This window comes from Phascolarctos cinereus, unplaced genomic scaffold (genome assembly GCF_003287225.1).
Source record: "Phascolarctos cinereus isolate Bilbo 61053 unplaced genomic scaffold, phaCin_HiC Scaffold_3;HRSCAF=262, whole genome shotgun sequence".
NCBI classification, from domain to species: Eukaryota; Metazoa; Chordata; class Mammalia; order Diprotodontia; family Phascolarctidae; genus Phascolarctos; species Phascolarctos cinereus.
Genome location: NW_027555736.1, coordinates 89,939,429 through 89,956,476, shown reverse-complemented (window position 1 = coordinate 89,956,476; position 17,048 = coordinate 89,939,429).

Genomic DNA, 17,048 nt, shown 5'->3' with positions numbered 1-17,048 from the left:
CTGTGGGGCAATGGAAAAAAAAAGTCTGAAAGATCCTACCCAGATGGAAAGGCATTGAATTTGAATCCAGGAACAGACTACATTTATGTGATTGGAAGCCTAGTCAGCTCAATTTGAAGAGGCCCATCCCCAGACTCATGGTAGAATGATTAGTTTTTCAGTCACAGGAAATCTCCAAGACCATCTACTCATTCACAGAATTTGCAATTGTTGATTCTATCTCTGCATCTTTTATATCCATCCCCTTCTTTCTATTTACACAGCTGTCACCCTATCTCCCTGTTGGAAATAACTTCCCAATTGGTCTCCTGCTTCTAGTCTGACCTCTCTGTCCTTCATAAAGCTGCTAGGTAATTTTCCTAAAGCACAGGTATGATTGTACCATTGCTTTCCTCAAGAATCTTCAGTGGCTCCCTTCTAACTTGAGAAGTTACAGAGGTATAACTCCCTAGCAACCCAAACCAGATTAAAATGGAACTGGGAAATGTTTAACAAAAATAAATAAAAATACAACCGAGATAATAGTTAATTTGTGGTTTTCTAAGTCAGTATGCCACCAGGGATCCACTTCTATTTGAGTTTGACAACATTGCTCTAGGATAAAATATTGCTGCTGTTAAGTGCTGTCCAACTCTTCATGACCCTATTTGGGGTTTTCTTGGCAAAGATGAAATAGTTTGCCATTTCTTTTCTAGTGGATTAAGGCAAACAGAGGTTAAGTGACTTGCCCAGGTTCACTCAGCTAATAAGTGTCTGAGGCCAAATTTGAACTCAGGAAGAGAAATCTTCCTGACTCTAGGCCCAGCACTCTATCCACTAAGTCATTCACCTAGCTGCCTAGGATAAAATGCAGACTCTGATTTCACTTGAAAGACTGTCACTGTATGTCTCTAGCTTAATTTTCCAGACCTACTTCACATTACTTCCCCTCAGGGACTCTGCTGCACTCCAACAGTGTGCCTGTTGGTTCCCACAACTTAGTGTTTCCTCTCCCACCTCTAAACCTTTTCACTGCTATCCTCCATCTGGAATTAATCAATCAGCATTTATTAGCACCTATATAGAGCAAAGACAGAGCTAAGCGCTGGCGATACAGAAACAAAAAGGAATTATTTTGTTTCTTTTCATGTACCTCTTAAGATTCTTAGCTTCCTTCTGGGTTTGACTGCTACACATTCTCCTACCCAGAAGGCTTTCCTGATCCTCCCAGTTCTTAGCGCTCTCTCTCCTCAAATTCCCTGGTTTGTTATTACTTAACTGTTTACATATTACATCCCATAGAAGTCTGTAAGGTGCTTGTAAGGGTCCATTTTTTGGTTGTTGTTTTTCTGTCCAATGAATAGCATAGTAATGGCTTTCATATACTTAATAAATGCTAATTGAATCGAATTAAATTTGAATGTCCTGGTAAACGCTTAGCATGTGCCTTTAGACAGGCACATGAGATACTCGCTAGATGTTTGTTGCATTGAACAAAATACAAAGTAATTGAAACTTACAAGTGCACAGCAGAGAACAAAAGAAAACTTAGGAGGAAGCGAAGAAAAAATGGACAGCTCTCAACAAAACACGTAGTATTTATCATACATGCTTTCTTGAAATGAAAATTGATTGCTATATGTTTTGAATCCTCTCTTATGTTTTGCTGTGCACGTGACTTTTTTTCCCCTTTTCTTTGTATTTAAGTTTCAATATTTAAGTTTATGATATGTTTCTTTTTCTTTTCTCTATTCTGTATCTGAGTTTTCTATACCTGGTGCTTGAGTCTAAAATTTTAAAAATCTAAGAAAAAAGAAACTTACAAGAGAAATAAGATACAATGAAACCTTACCAATTCAAATTGAGAAATAATATTAATCTCACTCAGCAAACTATGATCTATGTTCAGTGAATAATAATAGCTGGCTTTTATAAAGGATTTAAGATTTGCAAAGTACTTTACAAACACTATCTCATTTGATCCTCACAATAACTCTAGGAAGTAGTTATTATTATACTCATTTTATAGATGAGGAAACTGAGGCAGACAGTGATTAGATGACTTACTCAGTTTCACCTAGCTGGTATGTATTTGAGGCAGGATTTAAATTCAAGTTTTCTTGAAAAAAAAAACAAGTTTTCCTGATTCCAGCTCTAGCTCTCTATCCATCATGTCACTAGCTGCTACAAATGAATCTGGTATGCTGGAGTTGGAGAGAGAAAAAAAAAAAGCAACCACAGCTCATATGTAGTTTACAAAGTGTTTTCCTAAAAGCAGTTCCTCTGTGAAGTAAGTTGTATAGGTATTAACTTCCTTTTAAGTAGGAGGCAACTAAGGCTCAGAGAGATTATATGGGTTGTTAAATATCATACAGCACATTATAGTCAGGCCTCACCTTTTCACCAACTGTCCACCATGCCTAAAATGCACACCCTTTGCACCTCCACCTCTTAGAATCCCTAGTTTCCTTCAAAGTTCAAATTAAGTACTCTACCTTATGAAAAAGGCTTCAGTTAGTGTCTGCTCTCTCTCTCAAATTATTTCCTAGGCACTTATTAGTTTGCCTGACATATACTGCAGTATGATGTACATTTTTTGAGAAGAGGTACTATTTTCCTTTCTTGTCCTTTTATACTTGTGCCTTGGACATAGCAGACTTAAATGCTTATTGAATTGCACTGAATGAGTGGAATCTAACAGGCACAAAATTGGGTAGGGGAGGGAGGGGAGAATAGGTACCTGAGTTTTGTTTATTCAACTATTTCAACAGATTTAAATGAGTCCTAATATAGCAGGAACTACTGGTCTTTCTCTCCTTTGTATGCAGTAATGCTGAGAAAACATGTGGTTTACTCCTCCTCCTCTTCTATGTTTATGGAATCAATCCCAGGTAATTTCATAACCCCAACCAGTTGTCTGAGAGGGAACTGAAAGTGACCTGAGACAATGGGAGAAAAAGTGGGTGCTCTTCTGATCCTCTAGAGTTATGGGAGTCCTAGAGTTATGGGACATTCTCCAGCTGCATGCTGGAGAAGAAAACACATCAGACTGTAAGAAATAACTAGGATTCATAATGGAATTGGAGAAAGGGAGCTTCTTGCAAGATTCAAGGGGCGGGGTTTCCTGACCCCTGTGAGAGCACCAAATTTAGAATTAAAACTGTAAGTTATCTGTAAAAAAGAGGGATTGGGGCAGCTAGGTGACACAGTGGATAGAGCACCAGCCTTGGAGTCAGGAAGACCTTAGTTCAAATCAGGCCTCAGACCAAACACGTGACACTTACTAGCTATGTGAGCCTGGACAAGTTACTTAACCCCAATTGCCTAAAAAACAAACAAAAACCGGAGGGATTGGAATAGGTCAGTGGTACCCAAAGTATTTTATTCTAAGACCTCTTTCAACAACAGGGAAATTGTGTTGTAGAACCCCCAGGATCATTTAATATGCTACTTATGATATTCTGCAATTATTTACTGCTTAAGGTGCCACTAAACAATGTTTAATATGGTCTCCTTGGACTATTGTCACAAACCCCTAACGGGTCTGAAAACCACCAAACAGGAAACCACTGAAATAGATTATTTCTAAGGGTTTCCAGATCAAATTCTTTGCTCCTATAATTTCTCCTTCTTGAAGACTCTTCTGATATTGCAGTTCTTGCAGCTCCAAACCATGACAACGTTCTCCTCATGATGCAATATAGCTGTGAATCATGAAACACCACAGTCTCAGAAAAATGAAAATTGTACATAAAATGGAAAGATGCTTGGTGGCTGTTGTAAGTAGGGTGCAGTATATGACCAACAGCTTGCACATCGTAATAGTCTAAAAAACCTTATCAGTGGCTTGTGTGACTGTAAAAGAGGTGGGCTGGTCATGTTGTGAGAGTGAGGAAGAATATATGGACAGCTAGGTTACTGCACTGCTGCACCATGAAAGAGGGAGAAGACTTTCTGCTCTTTAGGCAGAGCCTCTGTGCAACATTTATGGAAGGTTGGGAACAAGAATCACACACAGTGAGAAGAAATGAACGATTGAGATCTGCCCTAGTAGAGACAGATTCCTGGTAACAGCTGGTGACAGCAAGAATCCATTGAACTATATATGTCTATTTTTGCTTTTATTTTATATGATGTCTTTTCTGCCATATATTACAGACTCTACTCCACATAATTCCTAAAACTGAACTCATAATTTGGTATTTGTGAGCACCTCCAACCCTGGGAAAAATAAATGAGAAGAAGTTTAGATAAAAGCATCAAGAAGTAATAAGAGGCTGTAGGAACTGTTTTATAGGACAAGATCAAGAGCAGTGTGCCTGTGATGATTAAGTCAAGATTAAAGAGATGGGCATGATATAAATATTTCATTATGTTTAAGAACAATAAAGGAAGGAAAATTACTTGTCTAAAAACAGAACAAAAATAAGAAAATAAATGTAGTCAAAGAAACAATTTCATTTGCTTGAAGCACCATACTTCTTTAACTCTCCTGAAGTCCTTGGGGTCCAGTTAGTATTTTCTGAAGCCCCTGCAAAGAGATGGAATGCTCATGTACTTTTGATATAATGATGGTTCAACCTCAGATCAGAAAAGGAAGTTGCAACCATACAGTTCTGGAGGGGAGGATGGGGGGGAGCTGGGACAAGAAGTGAGGGGGAAATGGAGATACAAGGGCACCTCTCTCAAGCAGACACAAAACTCTCAGCAACAAGAAGAGGGGAATGTCAGCAGCAATTGGCCTGGGTTTCACAGAATATATGAAGGCATCTCCTCTACAGCATATGTGCCATAGATTGCTAATTCTATTTTAGTTTGAGGGTACAGCCAAAGATATGCAACCAACTATTACCTGGCAAGCAGAATAAACATGATGACACGCATTGTGGCTTTGGGTGTGGTTTGCAAGTTAAAGCTTCAGTTAAAAAGATCTTAAACATTATGATTAGCAGGGAACTCTTTTTTGACAGGGCTATTAGATAGGTGGCTCAGGGAAATGCTACAGACCTAGCATCCCCTGGATTTCATCAGCACTTACTAGACTTATTCTGCTTAGGGTCAGAGGATAGAGCCAGGTGCAATAGGAAGAAGTTATGGAAAGAAAGATCTCAGCTCAGTACAGTATAAGAAATTTTCATCCTAGAAAGCAATGCAGCAATACAGGTTAGTGAGCTGGCCTTCTGGCCAGGAAAATCTGAATTCGGGTCCTATTTCTGACACATTCTGGCTGCATGAACCTGAGCAAGTGACTCAGTGTGTCACCATCATAATCAAATGTCTAAGACTCTTTATTTAATTTTTATTTTATTTATTTTGACTTATCAACAATCACTTCCATATGCTTTCGAGTTTAAAATTTTTCTCCCCCTTCCTCCCCACCACCCTCCCCAAGATGGCACACAGTCTGATATAGGCTATACATATACATTCCTATTAAACATATTTTCACATTAGTGATGTCGTAAGTAAGAATTAGAACCAATAGGAGGAACCACCAGAAAGAGGAAACAAAACTCAAGAGAAGGAAAAAAAATAGCAAATAATATGCTTCAATCTGCATTCAAACTCCATAGTTTCAAACTCCATAGTTCTTTCTTCTTTGTGGATAGCATTTTCCATCACGAGGCCTTTGGAGATGTCTTAGGTCCTTGTATTGCTGGGGAGGGTTAAGTTTATCAATATTAATCATCAAACAATGTGGCTGTTATTGTGTACGAAGTCCTCTTGGTTCTGCTCACCTCATTCAGCAACAGACCATACAAGTCTTTCCAGGTTTTTCTGAAGTCAGCCTATTCATCATTTCTTATAACACAATAGTGTTCCATTACATTCATATGCCACGACTTGTTCAGCTATTCCCCAGTTGATGGGCATCCTCTCAATTTCCAATTCTTTGCCACCACAGAAAGAGCTGCTATAAATATTTTTGTACACGTGGCTCTTTTTCCCACTTGTATGATCTCTTTGGGATATAGCCCTAGAAGGGCTGTTGCCAGGTCAAAGGGTAAGCACTTTTTATAGCCCTTTGGGTATAGTTCCAAATTGCTCTCCAAAATGGTTGTATCATTTCACAACTCCACCAACAATGCATTAGTTTTCCAATTTTCCCACATCTTCTCCAACATTGATCCTTTTCTTATTTTGTCATCTTGACCAATCTGATGGGTGTGATGTGGTACCTCAGAGTTATTTTGATTTGCATTTCTCTAATCAATAGTGATTTACAGCATTTTTTCATATGACTATAGATGACTTTAATTTCTTCATCTGAGAACTGCTTGTTTATATCCTTTGCAAATGTCTACGACTCTTAACTTGCAGAGAAGATGTCAAACTGTACTGGTAGACTGTATGAATAGAGCAGAAGGTGTACTTTAGGGATGAGTTAGAAATAAATTTGTTCAAGTGGGACAGAGGCTAGGTCTTAGGAAACCTTGAATGCTAGGTAGGTGTAGAAATGTAGACTTTAAACTGGAGAAATTAGGCAGCCATTGAAGATTGTGAGTAAAAGAATGATGCAGTGGTATTCAAGAATAATCTGGTAACGGGATCTAAGATGTTTTAGAGATGGGGAGAGACTTGAATAAGGGAACTTTCTAGGTGGCTTTTGCAGGAATCCTGGAATGTTGTGATTAAAGTAGTGGAAGTAGAAAAAAAAAGGATAGATATAAAATATCTATCTAATATTTATATCTAATAAAATAGATATAAAAGATATTTCAAAGGAAAGATCAACAGAAGTTTGTCATTTCTCAACTTGGGGGATGAAAGAGCAGAATAGAATGACAGACTTGGAACTATCCCTAATGTTTATTAGCTGTGTCAATCAGTCAATAAACATTTATTAAGCACCTACTATGTGCCAGGCACTGCGTACTAAGTGCCAGGCATACATTGAAAGGCAAAAGACAATTCCTGATCTCAAGGAGCTAACTATCTGATAAGAAAGACAACATGAAAACAACTATGTACAAACAAGCTATATAAGGGAAATAGGAAATAATTAAGGGAAAGGCACTAGCATTTTGGGGAACTGTGAAAGATTTCCTATTAGAAGGTGGAATTACTCTCTGAGCCTCAGTTTCCTCATTAACAAAATTGAGATAACACCTTACCTCACAGGGTATTGTGAGTAAAATGAGATATGTGTTTTGCAAACTTAAAGGTTTACATAAATGCCAGAAATTATGAATTGAAATGACTTTAAGGTTTATGAAAAGAAGAGTCTCTCTCTGAAGAGAGAGAAATTAGGAAGAAGAACAAATTTGTAAAGAAGATAATGAGTCCACTTTTGTATACAATGAGGATGAGTTGATATTTGGTATGTTCTCTGTATCTCTTATGGACACTCAAAAGGGAACTGTTGATATAATAACATTGCCCAAATAATTAAAGCTATTAAGTTTAATATGTATAAGCCTGGCAACTTTTTTGACATATCAGATAGGAAAACTATTTGCTGCTTATTATCACTGCATTTAGCACTCAAGGGCATAACTGGTACAAGTCATATGTATGCTTTAAGCAAGGTTTGAAATTTATTCTCTCTTGAGTTTAAAAATTATGTTCCTCTGTCTTACTATCTGCTAGAGGCACTTCATATAGTATATCTGACTTGACTTAACACAAAATATTTATGAAGCATGAAAAACATATTTTCTGGCATTAAAATATACATATTTATTTTTTAAAAATCATTTTTAAATGTATCTTTCAGCAACTTGCCCACCCCTTATTCTCTGCTGTACCCAAAGGTATGATACCAAGGAACTAGTGGATACTATATAACATATTACTCCAGGTTATAAAGGTATATTCCCTACATTTTCAGAGAAGGCTAATATGAGAATTTGTTTTTGGCAGACTATGGAGATACATATCAAGGGTTTTGTTTTAGGAAGTTGTTTGTTATACTTTGCTCATGCTTGCTACTTGAAAAAAATAAAGCAGAACAAGAGAGGGAACAAAATTAAGAATACTGGCTTTGGAACCAGATGAGCAAGGTTTGAGTTATGACTCTACTTCTTGATAGCTGGATGACCTTAGACAACTCACTCCATCTCTGCAGGCTTCAGCTTCTGCATCTGAAAAGTGGGAGTAATACTTTAATACTTTTAATAACCTGTACTATAGGTCATAAACTTGTCTATTCTATCTCCAGTACCCATTTACCTAAGATCTGGAAAAAAATAAACACAATGAGCCAAAAGGAACAGATGAACTCCATTACATGTCTCCAACTACATAGTATATAGTCAAGCCAAAATTTGACTTATAACAGCCAGAAACGAGAGCCAAAAGTAGCCAAATCTTGTGACCAGCCAGCCATAAGGAATGACCTACTTGACACAGCACAGTAGAGAATTGATCCAGCAGCAAAGACACTGTGTCCTGCTTGTAGGGGGGAGGGCAGGTAGTGATGCAACCTTACTCTCAGTGGGAATGTGTTAAAGATGGAATTATATATATATATACATACACATATATATGTATATATGTATATATATATATATATATATATATGTATTATATATATTATATATATATATATATATATATATATATATATATAGGCATAAAGGTCTAACTTCAGAAAGAAATAAGAGGGCAAGGGGATAGGGTTGAGGGAAGAAGATAAGAGAGGGACTCTTAGAGGGGTGGGTAGGTTAAGCAATAGGAGAGCAAGGTAGCCAGTAGAAGTAAAGCAGAGGTGTAAGGAGGGATAGAGTAAATAGGTGAGAAGGTGAGGAAAAATAGGAAGGAGGAAAATACATAACAAGTAATTGTAGCTTAGAATGTGAATGGGACGAATTTACTCATAAGACAGAAATGGATAGCAGATTAATAATTTGAATTCAACAAATATGTTGTTTTCTGGAAATGCTATAAAAATGAGAAATGCATGCAAAGATAAAGGGCAGGAGTAGCATTTAGTATGTAAAAAAAGCAGGGATAGTAATCATGATCTCAAAGTTAAAATAGATTTAATGAAAAGTGAAAAATAGAGAAACTACACTAAAAATAGAGAAACTCAGCAATATTATTCAACATTGCTTTAGACCATTTAAAATACCTACATGATATAAAATGCCAGAGCATATACCTGCCAAAACAGACACAGGAATTATATGAACTTAAACATAAAATGCTTTTTATACAAATAAAATCAGATCTAAATAATTGAAACAATATTTATTGCTCATGGGTAGGTAAAGCCAATGTAATTTTTAAAATGGCAATTTAACCTAACTAATCTATTTATTCAATATCATCCCAATTAAATTACTAAAAATTATTTTATTGAGTTAGAAAAAATAATTACAAAGTCATTTGGAAGAACAAAAGGTCAGGAACGTCAAAGAAACCAGGGGGGAAAAGATGTAAAGGAAATAGATTCAGCAGTTTCAGACCTTAAACTATATTATGAGGTAAGAGCATTGTTGAAGTGTAAAAAGAATAATTTTGATTATTTTAAATTAAAATTTTCTTGCATAAGTAAAACCTATGCAGCCAAGAATAGAAGGAATGCAGAAAATTAAGGGGGGAATGCTTTCATAGACAATCTCTCAGATAAGATGTGATTGGGTTGGAATATTGCTGTGGTGTAGGAGTAAGTTGATTAAGAAAAACATGGTAAGACTTGGACTTATGAAGGAAGATACTATCCACCTTCAGAGAAACAGACGACAGGTAGAAATAAGCATAGTATGGTCTTACATATATCTGTATGAGTGTGTATATGTATACATGTATATATGTGTATGTTTACAGATATCTATGTTTATGTGTATGTGTGTGTGTATGTGTGTGTGTGTGTGTGTGTATATATATGTGTGTATATATATGTATATATATGTATATATATATATATATATATATATATATATATATATATATATATATATATATCTCCACACTTAATTGTAGCCTTCTTTAGGGTGGTGGGGGGAGGAAGGGGGAAAAATAAAGTAAAAAGTGCTCAGCAGAGAACAAAAGAAAACCAAAAAGGAAGCAAAGAAAAGCTGGGTAGCTATGAAAACAAAGTGTAGTTTTATTATATAGGTTTTCTTTAAATGGATATTTATTATTTTATATTGAATCCTCTTTTATGGTCTGCTGTGTACATGGCAATATTTTTTTCCCTTTTCTTTTCTCATTTTGTATTTAAGTTTACAATTTTAAAAAAGCCAATTGGGGGGTGTGTGTGTGTGTGTGTGTGTGTGTGTGTGTGTGTGTATGTAGTCTTTATCCTGGATATATATATGTATACTCTTTGTTAAGAGTAGTTACTAGAAGTTACTCTTTCTGGTTATTGCCCTTAATTATTTACTGGTAAAAGGCCCTTTCTCCATTTTGTCTTGAACAATCCCTCTCAATGCTTGCTATATAAAAGACCATTACAAATAGTGAATAGTGAGTAAACACAAAAACAGATAGCAAACAGAAATCAGACAAGTTCCACAGACTAGAATATAGCAGAAAATACTTAAGGGTGGATGAGCTCTTTAGATGTAAGATGAGATTTCACTCAACCAGTAGAGAAGCCTTGATCTCACCTAGGAGAGAACTTCTCAGGGGCTTTGGAGAGGCAACCTGGAAATCAAGGACATATTGATGTACCTGCTCTTCTACATATCTGCTGCTTCTCAAAGACTTTTTGCTCCTTTGTTCCCCAAAGAGAATCTGAAACCATTTGTTCTCTCCATTGAAGAAGGAGTCAAGAATGTCTCTCCTCTCTAAAACTCTCTACAAGCCTCATGTAGGCACACAGCTTCCAGTCGTCATTGTCTCCACCAATTTGAGACAACAATCCAAGGTAATTCCAAAAGACTCATGATGAAAAATGCTATCAACCTCCAGAGAGAGAACTGATGAACTGAGTATGGATTGAAGCCCGAAAAGAGAGAAAGAGATTAAGGTTTTAGTCTTTACCCTGCCACTAGATCAGAGAAGGGAATAAGCAGTTATATAGAACCTACTATGTGCCAAGCACTGTGCTAAGCACCTTTTACAAATATTATTTCAGCTAATATTATTTCATTGCTAGCTGCTATGATGGTGGCTAATCATTTTATTCTCTCTGAGCCCCAATTTTCTCACCTGTAAAGTAAGGGATCTATGCTACATGATTTCTAAGGCTCTTTTCCAGCTCTATAATCAATGATGTCCAAAGGTAGTTGGAGATTGGAGAGCATTTGGACTGTGTGTCAAGTTAAGTCAAAGGCTTACTCATACTTGATCTCTCCTAGACCATAGAGGTGTTTATCCAAGACTGATTCTATATGAAGACAAAGAAGTCTGTAATCTGCTGTGGAGGGAATATCACTGAGAAAGATCACAGATCCTTTAAGCATCAATAAGTACTATTCAGAAAGGGTAATTGGGGTGTTCAGGGAGGACTAGCAGCCCTGATCTGGGGATTTGCCAAATCCTTTTCAAGGCTGCTCATCTACCTTTGGTGTCCACCTGTCACTCAACTCTCACCTTTGGCTCCAAGCTATAGGATGAGGCAGTGGCCACACTCTGGTAAAACATTTCAGTAGACGGGCTAAACCAGGTTGAGGATAACCAATATGCCTCAAACCAGCTGATGAGTTAGGGGGATGTCTACACCAAGCATGTAAAGGCTTCCTTACAGGGAATGGGTGGATGAGAACAATTTATTCCAATGGCTATGAAGACAGCTGAAGCAGGTGCTGTGGAGCAATTAGAGCTCAATCAGGTATTGAAGATGCCAACGTCATCTATTGCATCTTGGGTCATCACCAGTCCTCTTGACTTTTGTCCTGCCACTGGACTTCAATAACTCAGGAAGAGAGGGTGAGGACAATGACTTTGTGCAATTCTGCCTCACTTAAATCACACACAAGTCAAGATGTCTTCTGTGATGTCATTGGTCCCTCAGGAACAGGGAACAAGCCTTACTACAGACTGAATCTTCAACCTGACACCTTTATTTTGGTTTGTTGCCAGCTAATGTGCTTTAAGGCAGGTAGGGTAGAGGAAGGGGCTTAGAAGAGAGAATTCAAACCAAAAAGGTTTATCACAATCTTAAATATTTTATTTTTAAGACCTGGCCAGAGTACAAACACCAGTGGTGGACATTTTAGTTTTCCCTGGGATCCAATATTCTAATACTCAAAATCTAGGTCCTACTCAGTCCCAATTTGTGCCTTCCATTTGCAGCAACTTAAGAAGGGAGCAGAATGACCCTTTACAAATTTCAGCACACTCATTTACAATATTTATTTGAGAGAATAGGCAGAAGCTCTAATAACAACAGTGACAACAATAATGATAATTACAGAAGGGTTATCCTTAAGGAGCCTCATAATTAGTGATTAATGTATATTATGCAGGCAAACAGCAGAAGCCAGGTAACATATTCTTGACAGCTGCAAACTTTAGCACCTATCAAATACCTAGCAAGATGTGACCTAGTGGCTATAATTATACATCAAAACTTTATTGCTGTTTTTCCCACAGATTGACAGATAAATCCTCATGTTTCAGATTCAGATCTCATAATATCCCAGAGAATACAACCAGTAACAGAACAGAAACTGGACCATTATCACAGACTTCAGAACTATTGTCCACAATTACCTAGCCAAAAAATAGATTCATAAAAAATTTAAGAGCAACATTTTTAATAGATTTCACCATCCCAAGTACCCCAATCTCTAAGCTCCATGGGACAAATATATAGGGATCTAAATTACATAGTAACTGACTGAGGCCCATGCATCCTGGTTGAATTGTTTCCTACTGGACTTTGTACTGAGGATGCTCATAGAGAACCCATAAAGGATGAGCTTATATGCTAATACTTTCATTCAGCTACAAAAAGTGGTTATGTTAATCTCCTGTGCAATAGGCCTTAGAACACAAAGGAATAAAAGCAGGATAAAGGCTTATCCCAGGAAAGTTTCTATCATAACCTCACTGGAAAAAATTAGAACAAGGTAACACTGCGGCTACTTCTACGACTTCTACGATGACAACTACTACTACCAAAGCAAGTGGGTACAGTGAATGAAGTGGTGGCCTCCAACCCAGGAAGATCTGGGTTTATTGTCTAGGGATCTCCTCTGGCAACTTTGTAACTCTCAATACTATAAGCTGCAGAGAAGGTACATTGACAAAGAAAGTCACTTGGAACTCCCTACATAATGAAATCATTGATCTGGTTAATAACAATAATAAGAAGAGCAACAACAGAAATTACAGAGGGGAAGGGAACAAACATTTATTTATTTATGTTTAATTTGATATTTTTTCCCTAATTACATGTAAAAACAATTTTAACACTTGTTTTTAAAAAAGTTTTGAGTTCCAAATTTTCTCCCTCCCCACTCTTCTCATTGAGAAGGCAACAATTTGATATAGGTTATACATGTACAGTCATGCATAATATATTTTCGTGCTAGTCATGTTGTAAAAGAAAACACATACAATAAACAAGAAAAAAAATAAAGGAAAAGTATGCTTCAATCTTCATTCAAATTCCATCAATTCCTTCTCTGAAGGTGTATAGTTTTTTTCATCACAAGTCCCTCAGAATTGTCTTGGATCATTGTATTGCTGAGAATAGCTAAGTCATTCACAGCTGATCATCATACAATATTGCTGTTACTTGTACACTGTTCTCCTGGTTCTGCTTACTTCATTTTAGTCAGTTCATGTAAGTCTTTTTAGGTTTCTCTGAGAGCATTCTGTTCATCATTTCTTATAGCACAATAGTATTCCATCACAATCATATACAACAACGTGTTTAGCCATTCCCCAACTGATGGACAGCCCCTCAATTTCCAACTCTGCCACCACTAAAAGAGCTGCTAGAAACATTTTTGTACATATAAGTTCTTTTTCTTTTTGTTTTTCACCTTTTTGGGATTCAGATCTAGTAGTGGTATTGCTTGGTCAAAGGGTATGAATGGTTAGCTATTAGGCATAGGCTATATGGGATAGGGCATAGGGGAATAAACATTTATTAAGTACCTACTATGTGCCAGGCACTGTGCTAAGTGCTTTTTACAAATATTCTCTTATCTGATCCTGACAACCACCCTTCAAGATAGGTAGTACTATTACCTATTTTATGGTTGAGGAAACTGAGGCAGACAGAAGATAAGTGACTTGCCCAAGGTCACACAGCTGGTAAGTATCTGAGGCTGGACTTAAACTCAGGTCTTTATGACTCCAGGCCCCGTGCTCTCTCCATAGCAACACCTAGCTGTTCCACTGAGTAATCTAGAAGGAATCTGGACTTGGTGATTATCCACTACTGGCTACAGAAATTTAGCACCAGTTGAATACATAGTAAGACATGAACTAGAATTGTCTGGCTAGAATCATATATTAGAATGTTATTACCTTTTATACAAGAGACAGGATGAATCTCTCAATATAAGTACTGACCTCAAAATAGCATAGAAAACTCAACCAATAAATTGTACTCCAACTAGACCATTATTACAGACCAATTCAAGCCTACATGTCCTCCACCCTTGACTCCCTTGTGCTCTTTGGCCTACTCTGTTGATGTAGCAGGGCCATCCTCCCACATGGAGCATGCTCAGAGTTGCCACTCCTGGTTCACAGGACCACATGGAATTTGGGGGATGGTTTGTGGTCATGAAGTGGCCCAGCTCAGAAAGGATTTTTGCATTTCAGTTTGAAGTAGTAAACCCTGAGAAATCCTCTGATTGTTTTCCCAACCTAGGGACAAGGGATGGGTTTGGCTGTCACTCTCTTGAGTGGCTAATTGTCCCTGTGCTTTTACTCTCATACAGAGAGTGCCCCTTCTCCCCCCTCACCCCAGGCCCACAAGGAGTTCAGACTCTACTAGATAAGCTTGGGCCTAGGAATGACAGTGTTTTCCTCTTTGTGCTTCCTTTCCTGAGTAAGTGACTGAACACAGTTCTCAGGGTGAGAAATCCAAGCTGTCAGGTGACCTTGGGAGCCTGAGATTGGTTTGGAGGTCCTGGGCCCAATGAAAGGAAGAGTGGTATGGTGGCAGGGAAAGCTTCATCACTGGAGAAGAGAACCAACAACAACAGGTGTGGCTCAAGCCACATGTACCAGAAGTGGTTTGGACAGTGAAATGTAATTAATTGGCCTGTAGCTACCTTATGTTCTGATGAAGTTTAATTATCAGCCTCTCAGTGGATCATAGTAATAGTTAAGTTTTTCATACTGGTTTGTTTGTTCTGTCAAATGCATGCTTCTGAGTGTCTTATGTTTACCAATAGTTTTATGTGTAGGAATAAATTTCCTGTTTATATTCAAATAGAATCTTGAGTACCTTTTTAAAAAAATTTCTTTCTTTTTTGGTGGATGCCTCAGTCTGTGAACTATAAATAAAACCATCCCCTTCCAGGGCTTTGGGTTGGGGTTTACTGAGTTAAGCACACATGTATCATTAGAAGCAAGCTTTCTTAGAAGTGAACTTCTTAAGAACAGAGTTCTGGGTGCAGAACAGAGTGGGAACAGTACTTTCTGCACAGTGGCAGCCAAATAGTGAACTCTCCAAGTCTGTCTACATCTTCATTTACTCTCCTTTACTCTGGGTCTTTAAGGAAGAGATGGCCCTTCTCCTAGCCTAGGACTTTATTTCTGCATTAAATATAATCCTCTCCCATCTCTTCTTCTAGGAGTGACTATCTTATCTGCAGTCTCTCCCTAGGTAGAGGTTGGCCTCTAGTCAGCAACTCTCAGGGTGGCAATTAAAAGTTCAGTGCTTTTATTGCTTTTTACAGCTGCACTCCCTTCCCTCCCACAGGAGGGAACAGTAGCTCTCTTAATCAACATCTTCGAGGTCTCTCCATTGATTATAGTAAGAGGGGGAGGGGGAACCCCAGGAGGGTAAGTGGAGTTAGGAGAGGCAGTCAAGGCAGCAAACATTTATTAAGTGCCTAAAAGGTAGCAGATACTCAGATAAACCCTGGAGATACAAATAAAGAAAAAAACCAAACCAAACCCAGTCCCAGCTCTCAAGCTCTCTCCTCTAAAGGAAGAGACAACTTTGTGCAGCTCTGCCTCACTCATATCCAATCCATGCACCAATCAAGAAATCACCTCATGATGTCATTGATCCTTTTCAAGAAAAACTGATGAATCACCACCACCACCACCAAGGGTTCTGCATGAAGTCTCAATATAGAAAGAAGGACTTTCAGAGCAGGTGTTGTGAGTTAAACCTTGTCACACATATTTCTTACATGTGTGCCTCAGCTGTGTGTATTTGTGGCAAGGAGTGAACCAGGTTTTTAGGAGAATACTTTATATTAACTGTCATTAATATGTTATCTGAGAATAGTATTAACTGCCTTCTGGAGATCTAACCTGTCAATTCAAGCAGAAATTGGGGGATGCTGCTATTCTTTTTCTTCTCCTTTTCCTTCTTCTTCCTCTTATTTCTTTTTTCCCCCCCAAAATTGGGACAATTTACTTTTTGTTCTGAGCAATTTTCATTTTTGCTTTCTGAAATATAGCTCTGAAAAGACAGACTTTTAAAAAGCCCATTGCGTTTTGCCTTTAAACCTAAATCACTCTGGCTTTCATTGAATGGGCAAGAATAGCCCCAACCTAAGCCTCAGTGGCTCATTGTTTAGTTTTTAATGGCTTACAATGAGTGTAAATAGCAATTGTTTTCTGTTCAGACTGAAACTCTGAGAGTCTTTCCCCTCCCAGACTGATATCTTTGTGATGGTAAATTGAGCCATCTTTTTGTCTCAATTCTTACCTAGCCCTTAGTCACTGAATAGGTGTGGCCTCAGACAAACTGAGAACTGGGAAAGACTAATTTAGAAAGGCCAAGTTCACCCACTGTGTCCTGGGCTTTTTTTTTTTATTAGAGAAGTTATCCTCCACATTAGTGGAGAAGAAAAGGGCTTTTTAGAAAAAAACTTTTTATTAGAGAAGTTATTCCCTGGGGAAGAAAGAGCTTTTAAAGAAGTAAAATGGTTATTTCTCTTTTAAAAATCTTCCTGTGTACTTTATTAGAGTCTAGAAAAGCAGAATTTCATGAATTCTGTTTTTTAGTGGAGACTTCCTTGAAAAAAAAA